Source organism: Lissotriton vulgaris, chromosome 1_1 (genome assembly GCF_964263255.1).
Source record: "Lissotriton vulgaris chromosome 1_1, aLisVul1.2, whole genome shotgun sequence".
NCBI classification, from domain to species: Eukaryota; Metazoa; Chordata; class Amphibia; order Caudata; family Salamandridae; genus Lissotriton; species Lissotriton vulgaris.
In genome coordinates this window covers 1,176,280,424-1,176,305,337 of record NC_141685.1, presented here as the reverse complement: position 1 = coordinate 1,176,305,337, position 24,914 = coordinate 1,176,280,424, and the positions used below count along the sequence as shown (strand labels likewise).

General features: G+C 50.1%; 1 protein-coding gene and 1 non-coding gene across 3 annotated transcripts in view; both read left to right on the top strand.

The window, feature by feature from the left end:
- Nucleotides 1-24,914, top strand: part of FIRRM (FIGNL1 interacting regulator of recombination and mitosis) — a 3,285,109-nt gene that overhangs the window by 725,671 nt on the left and 2,534,524 nt on the right. The gene's annotated exons all lie outside the window — the stretch shown is intronic.
- Nucleotides 5,477-5,558, top strand: TRNAS-CGA (transfer RNA serine (anticodon CGA)). Its single transcript has one exon. It is a non-coding gene; the product is annotated as a tRNA-Ser (tRNA).

Genomic DNA, 24,914 nt, shown 5'->3' with positions numbered 1-24,914 from the left:
GGTATGGCTATATCATAGAACAGCTATAAGGACATGGTTCTGAAAGCTGCCGACAGGCTCAGCTCATGCTAGAGCACCATCTCACATAAAACCAAGCACTCTGCCTTCCTTCAGGATTGTTAAGGCCTGCCATAGGAGTGACTTATAGGTATATATGTGTCTATATGTAATGGTAGGTATAGGGGTACTATACCTAAGCAAGGGGTGATTACACGACCTTGCCCCAGCTGAGTGATCAGCCAGTTTTGTCAATGTGGATGGCCAGCCAGGGGTGGCATAATACATGCTGCAGCCCCTGGTAGACCTTGGATGCACCTATGCCCTGGGTACCTAAGGTACACTATACAAGGGCTCACAAAGGTGACCCAATTCCCAATTGGATATGTACCTAAAGTACATGGTATGAATTTAGAGAGAGAACAGCTGGGCTGTGGGTCTGATTAGCTGGCCCACAGCCACACTAAAGTCGAAAAACCAGTAAAGAAAAGCAACAAGCATTTACAATGCAATGGTTTTGCCTTTGACAAAATTTGAGCTATTGGCATTGTAAATGTAAAAATTTTCACCTATGTTTTTTTTTGTAAAACAGATAAACAAATGGCTTTGTCGTTTACTAGTAAATTGCTTTATGGTTACGAAATGTGAGACCTATTGCATTTGCACTTATACACACATAGGTATATGTACACAGAGCTATACACACACACACAGAGCTCCTCCTCTACACACATTGACAGGCTTTGTATACACAGCTACATACACACCCAGCTACAGACATGCACAGTTATACAGACAGACACAGTTACACACACACAGTATTATACATACATAGCATCACACATACATAGCATTACACACAGACAGCATCACTCAGCTCCTGGACACATCTGCACACATACACAGCTACAGACCCACACATACACATAGCATAATACACATATAGCATCACACACACATACACAGCATGACTTAGCTCTTGTACACATAGCTGCACACATACACAGGTACGCACAGTCCGTCAGTCTGCACAGTCAGTCTGCACTCACAGCCTGCACTCACAGCCTGCACTCAGTCTCACAGGCACGAAAACGGAGGCACAAGCAGGCAACAGGGGCACAAGCAGGCAATAGAGTCACGGCACGAAAACGGAGGCACAAGCAGGCAACAGGGAGACACGAAAACAGAGGCACAAGCAGGCAACAGGGAGGCACGAATTGTAACTTTAAATAAAAGCAACCTTTCTCACCGATGTGTCTGTGTGTATTTATTTATTTAATTCTATGTCCGTGTGTCTCTGGCATCTGTTGGTTGTGTCTACCCTTTCACACTGCACAGTCGAGTGGGATCACCGACTGACTGCTCAATTTAAACCAATGTCTGCAATTATCCCCCCCCCCCCTCCCCCCCCGCCGCCCTTAGAACAGCAGTGCGCTCTAAACTGGCTTCTCGAATGCCACTGTCCCAAAAGCAACACCTCTCTACTACTCTGTCGTCCTCACACACTACAGACTCACACTATTACCTCCTGCACTTTGAACCCTCCGCAGTAACTGTGAATATGCGCAAGTGCCCGGGAGAGGTGCTCGCGCGGGGAGGCGGCCCTTTGATCTTCACCGGACCGCCGGGGGCTGCGCGGGAGGGGGCAGGAGCAGGGCCCGTGGGCTCGGGTCAGGCCTGAGGCTCAAACTTTCCCAGGGTGTCTAAACATGCAGTTGGGGGTGTGTGAGGGACCGTGGGAATGAGCCACTGCGCCTAGAATCATATTAGCAAGTGTTCCATCTCACACAGCTGTCTTCATAGGTCTGGAATATCACAGAACAAGCAATATTTGTAGCGCAGGTACATCAGTGTAATAACGGCTTTAAAGTATGCAGTTATCACATGTGCACTGTCTGCAAGGTGAGGGGTTAGTGCACGGGCGTAGAGCTGCTCGTGTCAGGGAGGATTCTGACATTACTAGAGCATATCCAATCCATACGTTGCCTAAAGCAGTGATACTCAGAGTGGGGCCCCGGGTCGCCTGCAGCCCTCCGGACCTTCACATGTGGCTTACACCAGTCAGCACCTACATTCAACAAAATAAATGGGGAAGCTTTTATGTACAAGCTAACTGAACTGGAGCAAAATATTCTTAAGAAGTACCCTGCAACATTTAACCACCCACAAAGCCCCACTCCCATCTTACTACCATCAATGCTGTCCTCGGGCTCTCCACAGACCACTCTTTGGGGCCCATCAGTAAACATTTGGGAGCATCTATGGTCTGAAAGGTCAGATATGCGCATTGTGAGGGGAGATGTTCCTTAAACACACAATAGTGGATGGAAGTCAGAACTGTGGCCATCGCTGTAGATGGGCTCCAGTGATGTACCGCCCTCAGGGTCATGGGTATGTCCAGATGTGGGTCCCATGTTCACCGTGCCTCTGTAAGCAAGGTTCACCCAACTGACAAGCCCCAATCAGGGCGAAACCGGCCTTGGTTTGCTTGTGTTTCGGTTCATGGAGGGTGTGGTCTGGCAGCGTGGGCTGGACTGTTCCTTTCAGAGCAGGCTCACGCCTGATTTGCATAAGTTGGGTCGAAACTGAGGCGCTATGGTGGGCAAAAGAACAAAGAACATTAAACAACTTCCATCTGACCACTGAATAAAGGAGGACAAGGGAAGCCTCAACCTACGATTGAAATAATCTCCGTGAGAGTGAACTAGCCTTAGTTGTCATAAGGGGTTATTAATGATATTTTATTGTGTAATGTTTTTATTTCATTAGACACTTACCGGGTTTTGTGGTTAAGTTTCTCTGAGGGACTGTTGGAGCCCGATGCATGCCTGTACCTTGAGGTGGAAGAGAAGAGGTTGTTAGAGACAGGAATGTGAATATATCATGTGATCAAGGCCCGAGTTGGGAGTCGAAAGGCGTTATGGCGGATATGCTGGGCAATAACATGCTGACTGAATTTGCACAATATATATATATATATATATATATATATACCGTATTTTCCGGCGTATAAGACGACCCGGCGTATAAGACGACCCCCTACTTTGCTTGATAAACTTTAGGTTTCATGCTGTACTCGCCGTATAAGACGACCCCCACTTCCAGCGCAGTCCAACTTTCTATCTCCATGGACTGAGGAGATCACGTGGTACTGACACTCCCCTCCTTCCCATGAGCATGAGATTTCTGGAAGGAGAGAGAGATCAGCACATGTGGAACACAGTGGGGGCCGCCATCTTCAGAGCTGCCTGTTATGTTTCAGGACCTCCTGCTGCCTCATCCTGCTGCCTCATCTGCATGGGGATGTGGAGGCGCGTGTGCAGGTCAGTCTAGGCACTTTTGATGCATGTAACTTAACGTTTATTACCGGTATATGCTCGTACGGTAGTTGTGCCTACAGAAACGCCTGTGGAAGCTGCTCGGTATCCCTGGCTGCAATCTTTAGATGGCAAGCGATTTGATGTAGCGCGGACTTTACCCGTTTGTGTCGGACGGCTGGCTGCAATCTTTAGATGGCATGCGATTTTATATAGCGCGGACTTTACCCGTTTGTGTCGGACGGCTGGCTGCAATCTTTAGATGGCATGCGATTTTATATAGCGCGGACTTTACCCGTTTGTGTCGGACGGCTGGCTGCAATCTTTAGATGGCATGCGATTTTATATAGCGCGGACTTTACCCGTTTGTGTCGGACAGCAGTTTAGAGCCCCCCCACGCTCCCGCTGGGTCGGAAGCGTGGGCGGGAAATGGTGCAGCTCGAACTCGCACCCAAGAGTAGTCGAAAAATCCATGAAAACAAAGGGTCTCATTTTGTATCCGGCGTATAAGACGACCCCCGACTTTCCAAAACATTTTCAGGGGTTCAAAAGTCGTCTTATACGCCGGAAAATACGGTATATATATATATATATATATATATATATATATATATATATATATTCAGAAAACTTCTCTTTCAGTGCAGAGACATGATGAGGCGCACACGAAACACAATGTTGCAGCAGCAGCTTTAATGACAGTATGAGGCACCTGACGCGTTTCGTTTGGCTCGCAAACTTCTTCAGAGGTGTGGCCTCGGTTTGTAGGAGAGAGCTGTGGGACACAGGTGTGTTTTATACAGTTTTGCCTGCTTTGTGGTGAACCCGCCCTTTACAAGACAGCGCGGCATTCTGGTACCTGCAGTCCCGTTATTGTCTCAATTCCGTTCTGCTCCTTTGTTGTTTTGCCATGGGGAGGGTGTTTTCTTTCCTCGCTTGTGCAGGGTGCCTTCAGGCTGGCAGTTTCCGTGATTTTCCGCAGCATTGCCAGTTTCCAGCTCCGTGGTTAACTCGGCATGTCAGCGCTTGTCAGTCCTGTTTTCTCCTGGCTCCCTGCTGGCTCATGGGGTGAATTCAATACTGTTGTTCTGGATCGTGACAGTCACTGTATTCCAGATTTGCGTTTCTCCCCGAGTGCTTCCCAATTTTTGATGAGACTGCTGGGGATCCATACCCGACTTTGGTGTCAGGCGGCGGCCTCTTTCCCTGGTTTTCGGTTTGTCCGAGACTAGCAGAATGTGGTTCAAATGCGGGAAAGTTGAGGCGCTCTTGCTGGTGGTGCGTTTTCCTCGGCGACAGAACCAGTCGCTAAATATTCAGAAAAGTTCTCTTTCAGTGCAGAGACATGATGAGGCGCACACGAAACACAATGTTGCAGCAGCAGCTTTAATGACAGTATGAGGCACCTGACGCGTTTCGTTTGGCTCGCAAACTTCTTCAGAGGTGTGGCCTCGGTTTGTAGGAGAGAGCTGTGGGACACAGGTGTGTTTTTATATATATATATATTTATATATATATATATATATATATATATACATATATATATATATATATATATATATATATATATACATATATATATATATATATACAGGAAAGTCGACACCTTAAGTATTTCGAAGGACGACAGCGTACCCAGATTTCAAAGGTGCAATATTTTTATTTGTGCATGAAACCCCGCACCTCAGCCATGACGCGTTTTCCTGCTGCATAATTTAGAGAGCCATGCCGCATAAATATAGATCATTGGCGGCTAAGAAAGACTAGTGTCATTGACAATGGTAACGCGCTGAAGAGGGCTTGGGGGCTGTCAGTATGGTGATGCAACCCATATTTCAGAGGAATCGGTGAAAGATTGCCCATATTTTCAGTGCCATGTGACGTACGGTTTTTACCACATACACCAAAGGGCCAGTTGGGGCTGGAGTAGGGAATGTTGCGCATTTTTCAGTTCCTGTGTGCATTCACGTACACGGGTTGCTATTGCCATGTGCAGGGCATTGTATGTACATACAACTTCTTCAATTTATCAGGTGATTTAACTTTGTATGGGTATAAATGAATAGTGAATACACTCGTGTGTAGCACGTGCATGCTCGTCACGCGTTTTCCAGTGGCTCAGTGTTCGTAGGAACAAACACAAAAAAAAATGCAGTCCAGCTGCTGTGATGGCCGAGTGGTTAAGGCGTTGGACTCGAAATCCAATGGGGTTTCCCCGCGCAGGTTCGAATCCTGCTTACAGCGACTACTTTTATATAAAAAAATATTTCTGGTGAAACTATGATTAGACACAGGACAAACTTTACAGTCCATCCTTAATACAGTGTATATGATGACTGCAATGGTCGCTCATGTATGTATCCATCTACCAATCCGTACGCGCCAAGGCTTAGAGCGTGTGTTCGAAGGGTTATTGCTTAATGTACATACAAGCCCTTGGAGGCACCAAGTGCATCTGAAGTGTACGGGGCTGGTGGATTTACGATGTGCCGTGAGTACACATACGGATGGCACGGACTTACCTATTAATAGTGCGGCGAGTGCAGTGGCACCGGGTCCGGCACCCTTGTTAAGTCACTGCGGAGTTAGGAGGGACGCTCTTTGGAGGGTGTACACACAAGGAGCTGATGGTGTTACCGATAAGTGCGGGGGTAACGGAGCTGATGCCCCCATACACACAGGAGCAGATAGGGGTTTTATTTGAAGTGCCGATACACAGGTGCTTTTAGCGTTACATTGTGCACCGTTTAATGTTGCAGTGAATGCCAGCCTCGCGCGAGCGCTCCCTTACTGAGTTCAGTGTATCCAGGGGCTGTGACTACTGCACGCAGTCCGGCCACTGGGGGTAGGTGTACAATATATGTGTAAAATCTGTTCGTTTTACAGTGTGTAACATATGTGTTGGTCAGCCCTCAGAGTTACCGAGCCCAAGTATGCATAGGCGCCCTTAGAGTTGCAGAGTTCGGTGTATACGTAGGGGTTGTTAGGCTTAGAGTGTGTTGTGTGCAGGGCAGTATGTGCACAGGTCGGCTGCCAGAGTTCCTGGGTTCAGTGCATACATGTGGGCTCCTGCTTCCAGCAGTGTACAGTGTTTGTGTACATTAACTTTTAAGATTATAGCATACTGATATTCGCCTTACAATGTAACATATATGTGGGGGTCACTTTGTGCAGTGTCTAGCTAGAAATGCCAAGCTGTTTGTGCTTTACGTGTAAGACAGCGGCATTACGGGCGTGTTTTTCAGTGCTTGTATAGCTATGTATTATGATGGCGATACCAAGTGACAAATCCAGCGCATTGTCTTTATTTCTAAGCACATTTACCCTCAACCTGTCTTCACGGTCTGTAATTTTAAGCCGGCAAAATCAAGAACACAGAACGAAGCTGCGGCCAATCGCAGGGCGGCTCCAGCGATGACGCGACGGCTCAATAACCAATCCTAGCGCGGCGGCACTGAGGGGGCTCGACCGCCTCAGCCAATGGGGGGGCAGCTCCTTCGTTCTTGCTCATGATGCGGCGGTTCGAGAACCAATCCTAGCGCGGCGGCACTAATAGGCCGGAAGGCAGGAACACCAGCAATGCCGGACCAGATTCGGGGGCGTTCCCAGCTTTTGGCTGACGTCGCGTGACGTCGGCAAAAGCCAAAGAATCTCGGGAACGCCCCCGAATCTGGTCCGGCATTGACGGACAGGCCCCTCGTCTAATGGCTAGCCTCCATTTATGGAGCTAGCCAATCGGAGGAGGGGGCGTATCCCGACCCACACACACAACTCAAGAGGTTTTTTTGGCACATGCGCAAAGCGCATGGCCAGTCAAAACCTAAAAAGTGGGGGTGACCATAGGAAGCAGACCCTACTCGCCTACAGTTACTGTTGGACTTGGCCCTTCTGGCAGGTTCACCCCTAAACTTTTTGCTTGTTATATGTGACTTAGTGTAGGGGGATTTTTGGCTTCTGCGCACTTTACCACTGTGTCCCAGGGTGAAGTGCGTGCGTGTGGTGAGGTTGGCCTGCCCTCCCATAGGAATGCATGGGGAATGTATGTGTCCCTGGTAGTTCCTGATGCATGTGGAGTGCAGGGGCGAGTTTGGTATTTGTGGACTCGTGAGATTAAATGCTGCACGATGATTTGTGCGGCGTTAATGTACCTAGTGTGGAAGTGCCACTTCTAGAAGTTGGCCTGTCAGTGTATAAAAGGTAAATTGGCTGTCTGGCTTGTGATTGGCTGGAGCTGGCTGGTGAGCCTGGCTCCATGAGTCATGATGGATCTACCCCGGTGGTGAATAGGAGATCTGCATGTTGATGGCCGGGTAGGAGTGCACCTGGGACCTGAATAGGGCTGGGCTTTCCCCCACACAATGCTGGCTCCCCTGTGGTGCGACTGATGACCCTACCCATCCTGTGAATATGCAGAGGGGCTGAGCAAAACAAAGTGCTCAGGAACCAGTTGTATCTGGTTCGCCCCTTGCCTGCACCCATGTGGACAAAGGATTTCTTGGTATAAGAAGAGGCCATACAAACTGTTCTCTTGCTGATCCTAACTTGGAGAGGGCCTGCTGCAGCTGGGTGCCAGGAGGACCGCCACTGGGACTGCCTTCCTGCCTGGAGGGCCCTGTGAGCTGGCCCCTGGGCCCAGCATTTGCCCCCCTACCTTTCTTTTCCTAAAGAACTTTGCTGGACTTTGGCTGGGACTCTGCCTCTAAAAAGCGCCAGGGGAGCGCTATTTCCTGAGTGCAGGGAGCACTCCTACTTTTATCTGCAGCCTGGAGCTGCTTTCGCCTCTAACGAGGGATTCCCCGGCGTGGGGATTCCCCCTTGTTGCTTATTTTCAAGGCTGTTGCCCACCCTGCCGTTTGCCCCACCAGTTGGCCGAGTTGCGGCGCGGGTGCCCACCCCGCTTATTTGCAGACTTGCTACAGCCATCACGGGTGCCCACCTCGTATTTATCATTAATTGTTCCACGGGTGCCCACCGCGTACTCTGCCTGGGGTAATCACCACTGCCGGCCCGGGATCCTCTGTGAGGCGCTGTGCCCGCCTCCACACCCCAGGGCCGCACTGCCATTGGCTGCCGCAGCCACGACCCGGAAGTGCTTTGCCCTGAACTGGAAGCCGACCGGTGCCCACCCCACGCTCTGGGGTGAAGAGAAGTGGCCGGTGAGCGGGAGCACGGGAGCCTACCCCGCCTACAAGGACGTCCCGAGAAGTGCCGTCGCCAGCGGGGCTCGGGTGAAGGAGAGCCCCCGCCCGCGGCACTAGTGAAGCTGCCAAGAGCTCCGGCAGACGGAAGAGGCAGCCAGCGTCCCACCGCCGCCTCCCGCGAGCAGTCCGGTGAGTGGAGCTTCCAGGCAGGAGGGGGGGGGCGCGAGACCGAGGGCGACACACAGCGACAGAGTCCCATTCCGGAGCGGGACTCCCACGCGCATTCGGGGCATTGTTCATTCGGGCTCACGAGGGTCCAGCGGGCATTTGTGTGCTAGAGCCTATGGCTCCAATGTCGGGGGCATTTCATTGGCTTGTGGAGCGGCCCCGGTTGGCAGAGGGCCGCTCCCCCCTTTAATCCCAGTCCAGGGGATATTTTTTTATTTAGAGCCCACGAGGCTCAGTGGGCATTTTTGTATTTCGAGTCCCCAGAAGCGGGACTCCAACGATCCTGGGGCACAGTTGTTTTGAGCACCCGAGACTTGAGGCCCCCAGTTGTTCCCTCACAGTCCAGGAGGCTCCAGCATCTTCAGGGGCATCTTGGTCATTTGGGAGCCCACAGAGAAGGCTCAGAAGGCATGCTGGTGCCCATACGCAGTCCTACAGCTGCCCAGCACTTAGTGGGCAGCTGCTACGTTTATGCCCCCCAAGGAACCCTTGCGCAACCTTCATTGGCTGCCTGCGCAGCCTTTCTTGATATTGTGGACACATGGCGTTTCAGCCCCTGAGAGGCCAAAGTGGCCTGGGGGACAGTTCTACGTGTTTTCATGCCCTATCTGATATTTTGTGCTAAATGTGATTTATGCTCTAATGCTTTGGGTGTTAGGAAATGTGCTGTGTGTAGTATGTTTTGCGCACCCTATGTTCTGCCACCTCTGAATGTGTTTTAATGCATCATGTGTGAAGTTTCTGGCCTATACCCCTAAATGTAGTGTTATGCTTAGGTGGTAGTTTTTCCTAGTATAGTTATACTAGTGAGCTCATGGTTTCCTGCGTGATATTTTCCTAAGGTGGTTAGGGTTGCTTAGGTGATACTTACCTTTTACCAGTAGTTACTGGTTGTGTGCTACATTTGTTATTTGATGCTACAGTTATTATATGGTCTATGTTCTAAGCGTTATTCCTACAAAGTGCTTATTCCTGACAGTGGCCCACGTGGCCCTGTCCGATGTACATCATCCCCTGTAAATTCTGCCCGTGCCTGTGGCACATTGTAAAGTGTGTATTTATTATCTAATGTGTTTTGTATAATACAAAGGCTATTTTTATATATAACCTTGTGTGGAGTTTTCTTTGTGGTGTGCCTTGGGTGTTGTTGCTGGTTGCGGGCACACGCTTTACACCTTGCCTCCGAGATAAGCCTGACTGCTCATGCCAAGCTACCAGGGTGGTGAGCAGGGGTTATCTTGGCGGGTGACTTCCTTGCCCTGACGTAGAATGGTGGTTTCTGTCTGACTTTGGCGCAAGCCTTAGCCAACCAGAAATCCCATTTCAAACAGTTACTACATATTCTGTTGGTAAATTTTGTCAGCAATGGTTGGAACACTCCACACTGTCATCTGTGAAACAATATCTTTCTCTTTTATCAGCTAACATTGATCTGGGGGATTTTCTTTTAGGTCCAAAATCTCCTCGCACTAAACGCTTTGTATGTGCTGCATATAATGAATTTTGGAAACTGTCCCAGATGGAAGCTGCTTCCCTCTTACGACAAATTGATCAAGATAATTTGAAAAAGGTTCTTGATGTAGTTGATAGCATTAGTACTTTATCTTCTCATATATTGTTTCATCTGTTATTGACGTTGTAGAAAGTGAAGTATCTTTATTGTATCATGATCAAAATCAGTTGCGCTCTGTAATGCAGTTTGGTTGGACAGTACAAATGCTGAAAAATGGGAAAGCACCATGGTACTATTTGAATGCTTCCGCCCTGTTTTTACCGTTGAAACAGTTACCATTCTCTATAGCGGAGACTGATTCTTCTGTATGGTTAATACATGGGTTTATCTCATTGCCCATTTCACTATTTCAGGTTACTGCATGCTTGAAACAGTATCCTATTTGCAAATATGAGCCCATTGGAAGTAGTTTTCTCCATGAATTTTGTTCCTTACCCTTCACATTTCGCTGTCAATGTGCGGATAAGGAAGTTTTCCTAACAGGGGAGGACTGTGATTCTACCGTAGGACATTCTTTAAATTGTAAAGAAGTTCAATTTCACAGGGCTTGCAATGTTTCACCCCCTAATTTGGCCTGGTTTTAAAAGGGACGCCGGTCCCTGCTATTATTACCACGCTTACTCTGCTTTCTAACGGAATTTGTCTTATTCTGAATAACCACACCTACACTTTGGGAAATTAATTCATCAAATATTTAATGGGTCTGATACTGAGGACCTTGAACATTTTATTAAACTTGTGGGATCTTTGTTACAGCTTTTCAGATTATTTTTGGGGTCATTTATACATTCCATTTTTCCAGCGCCTTTAGTGGGTTTCCCCGGTGCTCTTGATGGTTTGCGAAGTGCTGGTTCTTCTGCTCCTAATATGTAATGGCTGCCCGTCTTGTGGTTCAGCCCAGCTCAGCCCAGTTCTTTCTGTACCGTAACCGAATGCAGCAACTTTTTGGATGCTTGCCATTACTGACTCTTGGCATCAGCTGTAGGCTCTCCTTCTGCTATGCCTACTTCACCTCAGTGCAACCTGTGTTCTACTGTCGCCCGTGCCCTTTTCAGTGGCCCCTGGATATGTGCCTCTTAAATACCTCACGCGCTGACCTAGATTATGAACTGTTGGTCGGTACGTTGCTGGCCCATGACCAGGACTGTTCCGGGGACAGACACCTAATGTATGAAGCTACTCTTGGCGCTTTGGCAGGTTTGAGTAACTGTGCTTATGCGCAGCGCCTCTTGCAGCAAAGTATCATCGAATATCACACAGTTTGCCTGGAAATGCTCCTAGGTGCACAAGATTATTAGGAGCATGTCTGTTTGTTCGCCTTGCTCAATTGGATGCTGACCCTCTTTGCTGAGGACAGTACGGATGGCCTTTTGAAAGAGTTTGCATTCAGCGGTGCACACAATCTTTTTGATTTAGATCGATCTCCTTCAGTGGCCTTTGAGACCACGTTTCAAGGGCCTGTCTTTCCTGCATTTCAATGACACAATTTTGATTTCTTTTTTTCCAGTCCATGAACGTTATTAAATCATATATTTTTTTTCCTTTTCTCTTTCACTATTTGGCCTTTTCTCTAACTACTTTGGCTCTGCTTACCTCTACATTCTGTTTCTCTGGGTGCTACAGACCTGGCCAAGGGGAGTGTGCCACGTGGCAGTTTTTTTTTTACAGTGTTATATAGTGCAAACTTGGCCCGAGGGTATCGCGTATCAGAGAGCTTTACACGAGTACCAGTTTTTTTTTTAAACCTTTTTATTGGATTTCAATCTTATACATGTCATACATGAGATAAACTATACTCGACTGTTAAAACATTATAATCAAAATTATCATCATGACAAATAGCATCATGGGTAGTCCTCGAGTAGGCATGGAGATAAACTGTTTCTGGGGTGCAATCTCCCACCATCTCCATGGGGGATACTGATGGTCAGCGTGGGAGCGGTTGCTGGGAAGGTTGCCGCCGTTCCCCACCTGTATGGCAGTCTCTAGACCATAGACCCCTGCAGAGGGTAGCGGTAAATGGAAATCCATAATCGTAACTAAGCTTTGGGATTTGAAACCAGGGAAGTGCAGGGCTCATGAGGGGAGGAGGCGGGTGCGGGGCCCATACAGTGCGGGCAAATGCAGTGGAGCTCCATGACTTGCGATCCAATGTATGCAGACTATTCTAGTGTGTGCCTTAGTGCATGTTCCCGGGGATAGGGTCGGGGGTACGCAGGTGTAGCCAGGGAGCTGAGAATGATCAGATTACTCAGGGTGCGCTTGGTCCGGGTATCGCTTGTGTGTCCTGTGGGGGTTCCCCAGCATCATTATGTGCCTGCTTAAAGTCGTGTAGGAGCATCGCCCATTCTAAGGAGACCGGGCTCTTTCGTATGCCACGGGCTTCCTTTTGGCGAATAAGGTCCTCTTCTGCCGCTGCCCACTTCTTTACCGCCTCCCACCAGGCCGCTATTGGTGGACCCTCTGCTGCGCGCCAGTGCATTGCAATACTACGTTTTGCTAGCAGGATGGCCAACAGGGCAAATTTGGTCTCTACCTTCTTGAGTTTTTGACGCCTAAAGATGCCTAAGGCGCATGCCTTTCAAATATTAGCCCAGGGGAACCCCGGGCTGCTAGAAGCACAGCTAATGGGCATTCAGCCTCTTTAAATTTGATGGAGTTTTAACACATTTATTCAAACTTCAATGTTTTCCTTTAATTCTCAAAGATAGTATATTTTGCTCGTGAACATTAGTCATAAGAAATACGTATGCACATGTTTCAAAAAGCATTCACAATCAATGTCAAACTATAAACACATGAAAATATTAGCAAAACATATTTTCAATGCATGTAAAGTAATATAAACAGTTCATCAATGCTTGATATTCTAAAAAATAATAATAGCCAACATCCCAATGCATTTCGGGTTACAAACAGAACCCTTCTTCAGGGGATAAATTATATGCGGTCAAAAGTTCAATCTTCCTTGAGTGATTGGTCTCTCAAAGGGAAAGTTCGACAGGATCTAAAAGACAACAGCATACCATACTATATTAAGTTGTTTCGTATATACAATTTTATATCAAAAACGAACATTCTGGAGTCAACACTGAGGAAAAAAGCCAAAGTACGCGCCACCAAAAGGTTGACACCCGTGTCTTGCAAAATGGTTAAATGGTGTGAGATATAGAAATAACGAACCAACTGGTTCATAGAAAGAGATGAGATCAAACATGCTTCGCTCTCGAAGGTGAAAAAACGGGACCCGAAAGGTGACATCATAAACTCATGCTTGTGACTGAATCACCGATTGACTTCTAGTGTTCGATTATATACCTTTAAGTAGAAAAATCCCATGTATGAAGGTCCATGAGGCCTGTGACTGTTTGAAGTGTGGTGTGTACGGTCACCCAAGGGACTGTATTACTGGGCATGTCTAGAACATGTGTATAAATGGGGCGTCCGGCGCGCGACAATGGGGGCATTCGAAGTGGGAGGTCGGGAAAAAACGCTTAAGCCGTGCTGGTGTGAGATACGCGCGGTGTAGTACATTAAACTGGACATTTTTTAATCGTTGGTTGCGGGACACTTTTTTGTGATGATCTAAAGCCCGCGACCACTCTCTGTCATGGAGGCCGCGGCCAAAGTCCTCCTCCCAATGGAGCCGTAAGCGCGTCAGTGGGACGTGTGTTAGTTCAATGATGGATTTGTATATCCACGTGATATGGTGTCTGCCCGCCCCCATAGGTAGCAGTGTGTACAGTACCGGATGAGTCCTGGGTTCCCCATCCCCTAGGTTCCAGGTCTCTCCGCAGTCTGCCACCAACTGCTGGTGCAGGAGGAATTGACCGGCTGGAAGCCTGCCTCCCTCGGTCAGGCCTTCGAACAAGAGCAGTTGACCATCAGAGAACAGAGCCTCTGTTTCGGTGAGCTGGTGTTCAGTCCAGATTCTGAGATCCCCCGCAGAGTAAAACACTCGACCTTTAGGGAGTCCTGCAAGCAGCAATAATAGAGAGTACAGTGGGATACCCCTGGACATACGGTGGATCCACATGATACAGGACCTGCCCGTTTTAACCAGTAATGGATGAGTCAGGTCTGGGTGGAACCTGGAAGGAGCAGTAGTATCAGCTCCGGGACTGTTATCTGTCCTTCTTGGGCTTCCATTTCCCTGATGTGAGCCATTTCCCTGATGTGTGCCGTCCAGAGCGACATCCACTGCAGCTGTGCTGCTAAAAAATAGGCCCCGAAGGACTGGGCGCCTATCCCTCCTCTATCCTGAGGCAGTTGCAAGGCGGATAGGGCCACCCTGCAACGGCCCTACCCCCACATCAGAGAGATTAGTAAAGAGTTTATCTCTTGGAAAAAGGACGTGGTGGCCGAAACGGAATATTAGCGAAGTAGTAAAGCAGATGGGGTACCATTATCATTTTGGATTATGCCACCCTCCCGATGGGAGCCAAAGGCAGGGTTCGCCAAAAACTAACTTGTCTTTTAAGTCCACGGAGGGTTCGGTAGGGGTTGCCTTCCAGGAGTTCCCGGTGCTCATGGTAGATTCTGATACCCAAGTACCGTGGGGCATCGCCCGCCCAAGCCAGCGAGGACTCTCCAATCTGAATTTCCCATTGTGGGGAGTTCGGGTGCAAGGGATATATAGAGGATTTCCCCCAATTCACCCGCAGCCCTGCGGCCCTCTCGAAATCTGTGAGTGTGGACCAGAGGGAGGAGAGGTCTGCCGTAATATCTCTAACATAGGTGAGAAGGTCATCCGCATAAAGGGAGAAGCAATGGGTGCGACCTCCCAGTGGGATGCCCCAATGTACGCCCACCTCCCTCAGCCGCACTGCCAGCGGCTCCATGGTGATGGCAAAGATAAGTGGGAATAGGGGGCACCCCTAGCGTGTGCCGCGCATGATCGAGATGGGAGAGGAGATGTAGCGGCCTATCCGAACCCTTGTGGAAATGTTGGTATATAATAGCAGAGTATATGCTATAAATTGGGGTCCAATGCCCACCCGTCGAAGCGCCTCAGAGGTACTGCCACGCCAGGGTGTCGAATGCCTTCTCCAGATCGAGGCATGCCGCGCGAGGGAACCTGTCCCAGACCCCGTCCTGGACCTTAAACAGGCGGCATATCTTTTGGGAGGTGTTTTTCTCGGGTATAAACCCGCTCCGGTCTATGTGTACCAGTTTGGGCAGCATTTCTGTGAGTCTTATCAGCCAAAATCCTCCCTAGAATTTTTCAGTTTGACATCAGGGGAGTGATAGGGCGGTAGGGGGATCGGAGTAGAGTATCCCGATTGGGTTTTGGAAACATTACCCTCACGGATTTGCGCAAAGACTGGGGGAGTTGTCCCACCTCCACCGCCTCCCGAAAGATAATGTCCAGCTGCGGAACCAGCTGCTGAGAGAATGCGGAATATAGTTCTATTGGGAACCCGTCATGTCCCGGCGCCTTGCTTTTGGCGAGGCGGCGAATGGCGGATTGGATTTCCGCCGGTGTGAGAGGATCATCCAAAGTCTTGCATTCCTCTTCCATAATTTGGACTATGGTGTTCGTGGTTAATATGTCCTGGATGTGTTCCCCCCCCCCCGGTCCTGGGTCAGTTCCTTGTAATGCTCGAAGTAATAGTCATGGAAGGCCGATAAAATGTCTGCCTGCATGTATACCACGTCCCCTGCGGCGTTGCGGATGCCCGTAATCGCTTGTGTTTGTGTTTCTTGGCAGATGAGCAATGCTAGTAGGGTGCCGGCGCGATTCCCTTCCTTGTGAGCTCAAGCTGTGTAAGTGCGAAAATTATAGCGCCGAAGATCAGCACAAGCCTCCTCGTACATGGTTTTGGCCTCTGCCAGCTGCTTGGGGGGAAGCTCCTGCTGATTCTCCTCTTTAGATAACTGTGCCACTCGTTGTTCTGCCCTGAGTACCGCCCTCTCTAGTGTTTGTGTCCCTCCAGTAATTTGCTGTATGCACGCCCCTCATAAGACCACTTTAAAAGCGTCCCATTCAAGGGACCTTGTGGGTCTACTGCCTGCGTTTTCAGCAAAGTAGCTTTGAATAGTGTTTGATAGCTCACGGTGGAACACTGGGTCCGATCAGCAGACCATGGTGAGGCGCCACGTGGGGATCGGTGAGACAGGCGGCCGCCATGTGAGGGAGACCATATGTGCATCGTGATCTGAGGTGACCCTGCCCAGGTAGTCCGAGTGTCGGATGCACGGGAAGAGAAACTGTGTGCACATGAAGCGATCCAAACAGACCCGTAAGTGGTCAGGGATCGAGTGGAAGGGGTTGAGTTTTGTGGTCTGATGTGTGTGCCCCCACGCATCCGCTAGGGACTAGTGGGCTGTCCAGGCACGGAATGCGGCCGTGTGCACATGGGCTGGGGTCCAAGGGGCAATTATAGTCTCCTCCTAGTAACCATGGGGAAGTTGTGAATCCCGCCAATTTATTTGTAAGTGTTTCCCAAAATTGTGCCTGGTCTACGTTAGGCAGAAAAGTCTTAGTTGAGCGGCTGCACTCCTTCCCTTTACTTATTACTCTAGTTTATCAACTCCTTTGTTTGCGTGCGTGCGAAGCAGTAGCCATGGAGCGCCTCTTCACAGCTCAATATGAAAATAATTCCAAATGGGGCACAACTCTTCTGCACCCTGCTGTCGCACTGCGAGTATGGAAATCTTTCCTACATCCTGTTTTACATCCAACGATTCATCATTTTCATCTCTTTGACAATGTTTGTCTTCGTCAGGGGTTAACTACAAGTAAAGAAATGAGGAAACAATTCAGCTAGCTATTCAATCATAATTTCAGTGCTTCAACACGGACTTACGATTGCTGTTTCACATTTTGTTGAATTCATGGGGACGCATTTTGAGGGGTTTCGTTGTCTAGATATTAATCGCAACGCACAGTGGGAGATGTCGTTTTTTGGCACAGGGATACAGCGTATCACAACCTGATTGTGAACAGGTGGGAAAAACGTTATCTTTAAAAACGTTACGTGCGAGAGGGAGTAACAACAAACATTTCTGTGACAAGCGAGTGAAATCAAGCATGTTGCCAAACGTGGCGCAGCTAAGGTAATTGGGAGAGAAGGGTCGCTCGTAGTTTTTAGGATACTGTTTTAATGTAAGAGAGTCGTGACACTAGACAGGTTAATATAATTGGGATGTATATTTCGAAAGTTAGGGTGGGTATGAATAAACCGGAAGGTTCTTTTTGTTTTAGTGTAAATATCGACCGTTTTGCTGCTGGGTTTGGGTGTGGTTTGAATTAGAGAAATGAGCTTTGTGTTTTTTCGCACTGAAATTATGATTGAATAGCTAGCTGCATTGTTTCCTCATTTCTTTACTTGTAGTTAACCCCTGACGAAGAATCTAAAAGATTCAAAATGCATTGAGACACGTTTACGTCTAAAGATCACTTTTGAAAACATGTTTAACTTCACATGTATTCGTAAAAGCCTAGATTGGCAACGTCAGACACTTGAAAATGTTGAATAAAAATTCACAGTACAAACATGCTGTCTCCGTAGTGGTGTAATACTAAAGCAGAAGTATAACTAAAGCTTTTGGACAAACATTGTCAAAGAGATAAAAATGATGAATCATTGGATGTAAAACCGGATGTAGGAAAGATTTCCTTACTCGCAGTGCGACAGCAGGGTGCAGAAGAGTTGTGCCCCATTTGGAATTATGGTCTATGTTAGGGGAATAGGTACTGCCTACGAGGATTGGCTGCCCATCCAATAATCCCTCTAGGAGCGCATAATGACGCTCTGAGTCCACACCCCGACCGGTTCCGTGGAAGGGCACTCCAGGCCGGATCCAGATCAGTGCTCGCCTCGCGAAGGCCGACTAGGTCGTGGTGCAGAAGTGGCTGCGCCATTTTTTCTGGAGTTTGCCTAATTCCTCCTTAGTGAGGTGGGTCTCTTGAAGGGATATGATTTGTGCCTTCTGCCTCTTAATATATGCATAGATCGCATAACGTTTCCTGGCTGTATGCATCCCCCGAACATTTAGGGTTAAAAATTGAAAGTCTGCATGTGCCATACTGAATACAACATTATGTCCCGACTAGTCTGAAACCCAGGAAGGGTGGCTCCCCCCACCCCGAGCTGATGGATACTGCGTGGAATAGTCAGTGTGTGCTCCTGCCCTGTAGATGGGAGACAAGTATGGTGTATGGGGTGGGTAAAATATGAACTGGGGTCGGGGAATCGTCCCAATACTGGGGACCTATCGCCGGGGTGATACGTCCAAACTAGCGCTCTGAAGAATTGAAGAGCATGAACAAGCTGTTGACAACAGTAGGGTGGCGGTTCGTGTATGCGAGTGCAGTCCAGGGGCGGGTCTGTGAAGGATCAGTGTGTGTCATTTGGTCCCCGGTCGACATGGGACATCTGAACTTGTATAGTTAGGGAGGGCTACGGTGGCGGGGGGTCCACGACCCATCCACCATAATGCTATTCCATATCTGTGTGGTGCGAAAGTCTTGAAAGACCTTGTACATGAAAGACCTGGTCCTATCATCTAAATCTGCCTCTAACTTATGAGATCTGCTGTTTGGGGGTGACTCGCGGCAGGGTGATTGAGTCTCCCTTGGATGATGTTTCGTCACTATCGTCCTTGCCCGCCGAGGAGAACAGCCGCAGGGCTCTGTCCAGGTCATCGGAGGGCGGTGAGGCTTGTAATTCTGTCACAGTCCGCAGGGCGTCGCGGCGCTCTCGCATGATTTGCTCCAGATCTGGGGAGCCTTGCGTGGTGCTCCGCGCCTCGGTGTTCTTGCCAGTGCGACCTTTGTTCGGAAGACGCCTCCTGAGTCTTGGCACCCTGTGTCTCTGTCTCCGCTCAGAGCCTAATCCAGGTGGTTGCATTCAGTGCAGGTCTGCCCAATCCCTGGCTTCCTCCGCACATGTAAGAAATAGAGTATAGCTGTTGTAGATAATTCTGAGTTTGGTGGGGAATAGTAGGGAATATCGGATGTTATTGGCCCGGAGCCGTCGCTTCACTTCTAGGAAGAGCGATCTGTTGTTGCACCGCCCATGCGTAGTCCAGAAAGACCATCACCAGCTTGTCCTCGACCTGAAGGGGGCCCGAACGTCGCGCTGCTCTGAGTACTGCATCCCGGTCTTTAAAGTGGAGGAATTTTGCAAGCATCGGCCGGGGGTTGCTCCTGGTTGGGGCCTGCGCGCCAGAACTCTAGGGCCGCGCTCGATGGAGAAAAAGCCCGACCGGTTGACGGTTGGAGTGAAGGATTTCACCCATGCTTCCATGTGACCCACCGGATCCCCTCCGGCAGTCCGATCACCCGAATGTTACAGCGCCTTTAGCGCTCCTCTAGGTGAACCATTCGCTCCTCCACGGTGGATAGGTGGGACAGGACATCGCGCATCATCTTTTGTTGGTCCTTGACCGTAGGTTGCAGGTCCGCCATAATCTTTTCCCCATCGTTGACCTTGTCAGCCAGCTTCTGATGGTCATCCTTGATGAGGCTGATGTCCGTCGTTAGAGTGCCCAGTCTCTCCTCCATAGATGCTCTGGAGAGTTTGATGGCCGCTAAGACGCGGTCTAGTTTGTCTGAGATGGACATATCAGACGGGGTCGCTGCCAACTTGGTCCCGGACTTGGGTTGGGGCATATTTTCTTGCGCCGTCTCTGGCATCGGGGTGTGTTGCTTGGACCTGGGCTTCCCCATCGCGCCTCCTGGGACGCCTCACCGCCCTTCGCTCCCAGGTCCAGGTATGGAGGTGCTGGCGCCAACGGTCACCCTGCAAAGCTCAGTCACCTCTGCCGCTGCGTGTGGGTGAGCACTATCCCCCGTCTGCACTGTTGGGCTAGGTGAACGCCCCCGGTATTGGACTGGGGGGTGAATCCCCCAGCCCGCGTCCTGTGGTGGGCGGCCCAGGGGTCACCCAGCGGGCCACAGTCGCGATGTGTAGGAGCCCCCCCCCCCCATGTCGCACTCACCGTCCACGTCATTGAGTGGCTAGCGCAGCCGGAGGGGGCCCATAGTGGTGTGACACCCCAATGAACTGTGGGCCGAGGGAGAGCGTACTGTGTGTCCCGTTCTGTGGGCCACTGTCTGCTGTGGGCTAAGCACGCCTCAAGGATCCAGGCGACCTAGTAGTCCGCCATCTTAGGGTCAGGCAACCGTCCAATTAGGCTTCGGCGGTCGGGGGCACCACCCCCACTTCCCGGCTGCAGGCCACCCCGAAGGGGTCCCCCCACCACTCACCATCTGGAAGGAGGGGCGGAATTCCACCAGGCAGGTCAGTTCCCCGTTGTCTTGCTCAGGAGGCTTCTCCTTCGTGGGCGTTGAGCGCCATTTTGAGATCAGGCAGCCCCAGTGGTGACGGTGCTCCGGTGTCCTGCAATCCAGGGGGGTGACCCAGATCGGTGCCCCAGTCCACCGCTGCTTCTACTCCTCACTGTCACCACTGGTTGCGGCTCTCTGGGAGGTCCGCTCGGCCGTCCCGCCCGCTTCCGCTAGTGTGACAGGGACCCGGTGACCCGTTTCATATGCAGGGTTTTCACTGCCGTATCGTGTGTCGGGAGCTGCTGCCGGGCCCCCAGGGGGTTCCAATGAGCTCCAGTCCAGCCTCTCCGGTCTTGCAGGACGCTCTATGGGTCGCGTTTCATGGCTGGCGAGCCCCGCGGGAGGCAGATAAAATCTCGGGCGGCCACCATCTTACCGCCCGGCGCTGGGACTCGCAGCTGCAGCGCTCAACTCGCCGTTCTGTTCTTTTTCCGTGGAGGCCCTCCATACCACCAGATGCCCCAAAAATTCCGGAGTCTTCATGCCCGTTTCTGTACCGAGACCGACACTGGGAGGCAGCTGATACGTCCGCCCGGTAAGGAGCCTCAGCAATACACGACCGCCATTGTAGCCTGCTTGGCCACGCCCCCCCTTTACACGAGCAACAGTTGCATTACATAAGGACACATTCATTTTTGTTAGGCACGGGGAGATTAAGTGATTTGCCCAGAATCACGGGATGTTGAGTGTCCTTGCCAAGACGCAAATCCCGAACCCAGGTACCCAGCTTCGAGTTCGACCGCCCTAGCTGTTAGGCCAACTCCCCTCCGATGAGGACATTGTCGACATCACTAAGTTAGCATGAGCCCTGAAGCCATTATGCAGCATTGCGCACGTTACCACATGACTTTATTGTTGCAAACAACTTTGTGCCTTTCACATGAGAACCGTCTGCTGTGTTCGTTCTCTGCCTGTTCCTAGAGTTTAGTCTGAACATTGTGAGCAAGGTTGATAAACAATGCCCCTTGATATTCTGTTATGGTCAGGCCCTAGCACCTAGACAAAACAAACTAATGCAGCTGTTGTTGGAAACTGGTACTTTCATATAATGGGGATACATGCATACGGAGCACACACTTGGAGATGGATCTTTCCAGGGAGAACGAGACCGCACCTATGATGTAGAACTATCACCTATAGTCTATGGCATGGGATCTGAAGTCAAAGCCCAGAGATCATCTATATATAATAATACCCCTTCTTAGCAAGGGGAGGTAGGTTAGGCTCTATAGTCTTTTCTCTATTGTCTTTTCATTATGACATCTCCCTTCATGATGTACGGACTAGCTGCTATGTTGCTATTTTTCCTGCTTGTTGTGCCACGTATATGTTAGGGCACGTTAGTTAACATAAATATTTTAAACTGTTTTCATGTCTGATCTTATTGTGGACAGTTACAAGAGTGAGAGCGAAAGAGTGTGTCCTGTTTCCTGGATTCCTGAGAGATCTGGGAGTGTTGTGTTCTGGGGCGACGGGGGTAGCATTCACCCTTCTAGAGGGACACGACATGTACCTAACCTGAAACCCGGGTAAAGTTGAACATGAGCCTCAGCATCACAAAATGAATGCTGCCACCACAGACACAAGTCTGACCTTAATAATATCATTGTTTTCCCATTTGCTGTAATAGATTTCTTGTGATTGCCTGTGCTGTTGTACTGTCTCCCTTCCCCCTGTGCCTGCCTGCCCCGCTCCCCGCTTCCTGCCGCCGTGCTAGCGGCCACGCCCCCTTTTCCTTCTGTGCCCTCCCCGCTCCCGCCTCCCAGCTGCTCCTCCCTCCCTCCCACTTCGCCATAAATGGCGACCGCGCAGACGCGCAGCGGGAGCGCAGATTGTGCGCCAAAGGCGCGCCAAAGGTAAGCCCGTCTGCGCCCGTCCGTGCCTGGACCGCGCCCAGCGCCAGGAGCCCTGGCCTCCACCGACGCAAGATGACCCGACAGACCTACGACGCCGCCGCCCTCAACGCACTCAATGCCGGCTGGAACCCCGCCTGCTGCGGGGCCGCCCCGAAACTCTTCCACGGACCCTTCACCTGCACAACCTGCAAGTTCACCTGCCTCCGAACATGCACCGCGCCCGCCAAGCCAAACCCCAGCAGCGACCTCAAGTGCATCCTGCTCAACACCCGCTCCGTCCACAGACCCACCGTCGAACTCTGGAACCTGCTCGACACAACATCACCAGACGTTGCGTTCCTCACCGACACATGGATGAACGCCTCCTCAGCCCCCGACATCGCCATCGCCATCCCGGATGGATACAAGATCATCAGGAGGGACCGCGTCAACCAGACCGGGGGAGGCATCGCCATCGTCCACAAGAACACCATCCGCATCACGACCGATGCCAACGACACCTACACCGCCGCCGAACACCTCAACTTCCAGATTCACACCGACCTAAAGACGACCCTCAGAGGCACTCTCATCTACAGACCCCCGGAACCACGCACACAATTCAGCGAAGACATCACGGACTTCATCAGCCCACACGCCCTACCCTCCGCCGACTACATCCTCCTAGGGGACCTCAACTTCCACCTGGAGAACAGCAAGGACCGCAACACCGTCACCCTGCTGGACAACCTCGCCAACCTCGGACTCAAGCAACTGGTCAACACCCCCACCCACTACGCCGGCCACACGCTTGACCCCGTCTTCTCATCCAGCAAGCACATCGCCTTCAGCCACTCCACCGGACTTCACTGGACCGATCACAGCTCCGTCCACTTCAGCTTCAGAAAAACCACTACCCACCACCACCCGCAACAGGCTCACAGAAGCTGGAGCAAGATCACCGCCGACCAGCTCACCACCTCCCTCAGCCAGAACCCACCTGCCAGCACACCGGACCCCACCGAAGCAGCCCGCAACTTCACGCAGTGGCTGACCGCCTGCGCCAACGACCTCTCACCACTGAAGAACCCTCCCAGCAAACCCAGAAGCAAGAAGGCCCCCTGGTTCACCGACAAACTCAAGGACTCCAAGAAGACCTGCCGCACCCTCGAGAGCCTGGCTCTTCGACCGGACCACTGATAACATGACCGCCCTCAACTTTTACGCACCATTGACATTGCATTGGTGTATGCGTGTGCTTTAAGCGCTGCACCAGAGTCCTGCGGGCATTTCCCGACTTCTTCACTGTTAGTCCCGAACAGCTCCAGCGATTCCTCAGGCGCTAGGCCTACTTCCTTTTCGATTGGTGGTACTTATACCACTATTTTAGTATATGGTTTAGGTGGCCCCTAGGGCTTATCCATATTGTGCTGCTTTTGTATATTTAAACTGTGTTTTGTTTTAACACATTTGCGTCTGTGCTCATAAAGAGTATAGGGGATATTTGTTGCAAATAAATATATATATATTTTCAATATATATCTGTGTGCTGTCCTTTCATTTGGTATTCAAGGGGATTGTGCATGGTAAAACAGCTTGCTTCACATGCCTTTACAGAGTTTAGCCTAAGACTGCTTTGTCCACGCTACCTCTAGGATAGCTGGTCTATAAGGTTGACTTACAACCAATCATTATAAGGGTTGTTTGGACTGATACAAGGTGGTCACTAGAACTAGTGAACATCATATATCAGGCCAACTTCTCACATTGGTGAGCAGCGGTTGGGATTTGAGCTTGCTGTTTTACCATTGCAATCTTTGAAAATATCATTTGAAAGATCATACAGGTACCTGTTAGGTACATATAAAACAAGACTAATATACTTAAGTTCTACTTAACTTAGTTGTTGTAGAGCAAAGGGATTAGCACACCCTGACTACAACTACTAGATAGGTTTAGTAGGTAAACACCAGTGTAGGTAGATTGCAGCACATCCACCCACACAAGAACAATGTCTGGAGCAGAGGGGTCTACTAGACCTGTCCCTGTTGAGTGACCCTCCAAGGGCACCATCCAAATTTGCTATGTTAAACTTTAAAGAGTTGAGGCAGCTGTGTACCTTAAGAGGTCTCAAGCAGGGCCAGAACCCTACCACAGCCCACCTCAGAGAGCTTTTAGACCAGTCTGAAGCTCTTAAGACCTCCAATCCTGACCCCACAGGGTCTGGAGAAGGAGGCTCTCCCTCTGAAGATGAAAACACTGATGCCCCTGTCTCTATTGTCCAGGTAGATGAGGAAGACCAGAACACTGGAGATACTCAGCCTGAGGATGAGGAGGAGGAAGAGGAAGAAGAAAGTGATTCTGATGATGAGAGACTTAATCAGGTGCCAGTCAGGAGACTTAGCCAGGCTAACTTAAGCCTATTTGGGACTGATACAGGGTGAAACCCACTCAGACCCCCAGGTGGACTTAACCAGGAGCCTAGGAGGAGAAGGAATCACTCAGGTGAATCTAACACCTCCCATGCTTCTAAAGGTTCTCATGGTCACTCCAGAAGGAGGATGACAACCCCCTCAGAGGAGACAT